This window comes from Lactuca virosa, chromosome 3 (assembly GCF_052849685.1).
Source record: "Lactuca virosa cultivar CGN04683 chromosome 3, Lactuca_virosa_CGN04683_v6, whole genome shotgun sequence".
Lineage (NCBI taxonomy): Eukaryota > Viridiplantae > Streptophyta > Magnoliopsida > Asterales > Asteraceae > Lactuca > Lactuca virosa.
The window spans coordinates 71086226-71089719 of record NC_136428.1 but is presented as its reverse complement, the minus strand read 5'-3'; the positions used below and the strand labels follow the sequence as shown (position 1 = coordinate 71089719).

Here is a 3494-nt window from a genome sequence, read left to right as displayed (position 1 = left end):
ATTTGCATTCTCAAAGTCGTTAGTGGAGCGTGTGTGCACTACTAGAAAACAGCCCTTTAATGACGCGCAAACAATGACACGCATTGATTTACGATACGCAAAAGCGTGCGCCCTAAAAATAATGTCATCTCTTCTAAAATTTGAAGGATAGAGGACACGCATTTGTGTGTGCCCTGAAATTAGTGTTAGAAAAGAAAAAAAAATAAATACGGAGGACGCCCATCATAAAATGTGTGTCATGTAACACTGTCGCTTTATATTTTTTTTAGTAAAACACGCGTTTTAAGCGGGAAATGAAATCCCAAAAACTAAAACCCCGCTGTGAAAAATTAAAACCCCCTCCGCTTCCAATTATCAAGAAAGAAGCCTAGGGTCTTCGCCTTCCTTTCTCTCTCTCTAACCTAAAACCCAACCTGCGATTTCATAAAGATCTCCCATGGCTTCGCATATGTCACTTAAATCGTAATAAAAATCGGAAACCCTAAAGGGCTTAAACACCCGCCTTTCTTGCAAAATCTTTGGTACACATAGGAAAACATAAACCCTAAAGGGCTTAAACACCCGCTCCATCTCATAAACCCTAAAGGGCTTAAACACCCGCGCCTTTCTTGTAATCGCTCTTGATGCTGAACTTCATAAAAGAGTTCTTCTTCGGTCTTAGCATCTTCCTGGGTAGCTGAACTTCTGTCATCGCTCGGGATCGCTCGGGACGTGCTACTGTTATGAGTTTGGATGTGGACCCCATGATTGGAGATAAGTCTTCTAATTCACAGGTGATATGTTAATGTGATGCAATTTTAGATCAATAATTTGAAGCAGTCAGTTTTCACGGATGAAGGTGAGTCAAGACCTTGACTTTTCTTGTTCTAAAAATTCCATCCTTTCTTTCACTTTCACAGTTCCACTAACATTTTTATAGAAAATAAGGGTATTCTTACAAGACCTTTCTGATTGCAGGTGTTACTGATGCTGTCCAAAAAGAGAGTTTACATTCGTTTGCCTTTTATTGCTCTCATTTAGAAGAGGAAATTTGTTTAAAAACTAAGTAGATGAGGGTTTACTTCTTCAACTACCTGATGAGTTTCCTTCAGTTCTTGTTCCATTGTCTAGTGATCACCAGGAAATACGGGTAGCTGCAATGATCTGTATTGAAGGACTACTTACCTTATGGCCACATGTTAGTTTATCTGGAGGGAAAAATGGTAATTTTCTTTTCTTAGACATAGTTAACTAATATTTGAGTCGCCTTATAACATTTTATGTTACCTTTTCCATAGGAAGAAGTGCAATATGGAGTCATTTTCTTGGAGATCTTTTGGCTTTGATGGTTCAGCACAAAAAGCTTATATTGTCTGACAAAAATTTTCTTCCTGACTTCTTTACAACATTGCTAAGCTTTACACATCATAGCATGTTGGTCCCACAGAGTGTTGGAGAGAGGTATTTTCACTATCAGTACTTTTTGATATTTATAATGAAAGCCTTGTATGTTTTCTAATCTTCATCTTTTTAAAACTTATCCAGATTTGATCGGCCAACAAAGGACAACATACTAAAGTTTATCTTGGGATCTGCACTATCATTGTGTCCATATGGAATGGTAAGTTTCTTGCAGAATGCTAATTCAGTTGCCTTTGACTTTCATCCATTATGTATTGACTTTTTATATGTTTGACATATTGGCAGCTGAAAGTACTATCTTTAGTCAAAAGTTTGAGAAGCCAAGTTATGCTAGTTAAAGAAGTCAACTCTTTGCTAAGTGAACTGTTAGAAAGACGCAGTCATGATAAATCCCATCAAATATTGTCAAAGACAAAAGTTCAAATCCTATGTCTTCTACTAGAGGTAATTTCTCTAAAAAAATTACATATTTATATGCCTTTAAAATCTCATTCTTTCATTGAAATAATTTTTTCTCCCTCATCTTAGTGTTGTACAAAGCTTACCTCAACAATTATAGCAATCACCTGTAGCAACAGATGGAAAACGTCTTATTGGTCAGAGATTCAGCGATGCCTCTGTATAGAGTGACATCAAGTTATGGCCTTTCAAGGGAAATTTTAAGCTTCCAACATTAATCAAGATTTCAATTGATATATCAAAGGGTATGAATTATCTACACCAGAATAACATCATACACAGAGACCTCAAGGCTGCAAATCTTCTCATGGATGAACATGAAGTAAGATTCTATTCTCTTCTCTTTTCTTCTCTTTCTTCATGTCTGGATAAATCAGAAATGATATTTATAAAGTATGCGACAAACTTTTAAAAAAGTTAATGGGGGGGAAAGCCTTGTTTCCATTTTCTCTATTAAGTCAAAAAGAGAGACTCATATGTATAGACTTTGTTTTCAGGTTGTTAAGGTGGCTGATTTTGGTGTTGCAAGAGTGAAGACTCAAACAGGTGTCATGACAGCAGAAACTGGGACATAAAGATGGATGGCTCCTGAGGTACCTTTTCAAAGTCAAACTTCCCTTATGACCTTTTTTTTCATTAACTTTTGACCAGATAAATGGGGACATGAATTAATTTGCTGCAGAGGAGATCTCGTCCATGGTTCTCATCAAGATGAAGGAAATCGCAGAAGCTTTCTCGGATCAATAGTCAAAATTGTAGAAGCTTTCCTCTGTATAGAGTGACATCAAGTTTTGACATGGTATCAACTACTAACAGAACCTTCAACTTTCAAAACATCAATTCAGACCCCTAGATACAATTATTTAGATTCAAAACCTCTATCAACCTATCTCTATTTTGCTCAGGAAGCCAAGGCTGTGAATCCTGTCTGGTAAGCTGCACAGGCACACACCCAATCACAGGCTGTAAATTCAGACAACAACTTACCCATTTCAGACGACTCACATGCTCCAGAGAATGTTGATACAGAGGGAGACGTTAGGCTTCACCCTAGAGCTGTATGTCTTTTTTATTTTTTATTTTTAAATACATGGGTGTTATTTTTTATGACAAAGAAATGTTATTTTTTTTATTAATATGTTATGATGCAGGTTGTAGTTGCTAAAGAGACTGTAGGAAACCTTGGTGATTTTATGATATGTTTGTTATGCAGGAGAAAACTTGGAAAAATGACCCCAGATAACTGAATTAAGGAATCAGGTGAGTTTTTTAGAGCACTTAAAACTCATATAACTGGAATTCCATATTCCATTCCAGCATGGCATGTTTGTTTGCTAAATCAATGGAAATTAGTTCCATTCTTTTTTTCTTAAAAGACCAAAATATCCTCATTATATGTATTCAAATAATAAATATAGAAAAATAAAACTTACGAATCATTCAATTTTATTATTGAATTTCATTCCATCCATCCAACCAACCAAACATATTTCCTTTTGATCCTGATACCCTCAAATTTCAATTCCTCTGACAGATTCCATTACAATTCCAATTACTTTTTATTAACACATGTGGTGTATTGAATTTCACTATGCTCCAGGTTTTCTATTTCTCTTTTTTCTAATGATCAAGAG

General features: G+C 35.7%; 1 long non-coding RNA gene across 1 annotated transcript; it reads left to right on the top strand.

The window, feature by feature from the left end:
- Nucleotides 1-1050: 1050 nt before the first annotated feature.
- Nucleotides 1051-1600, top strand: LOC145162380 (uncharacterized). The gene is made up of 3 exons (XR_013739067.1): nucleotides 1051-1202; nucleotides 1278-1440; nucleotides 1525-1600. It is a non-coding gene; the product is annotated as an uncharacterized LOC145162380 (long non-coding RNA).
- The last annotated feature ends 1894 nt before the right edge of the window (nucleotides 1601-3494 follow it).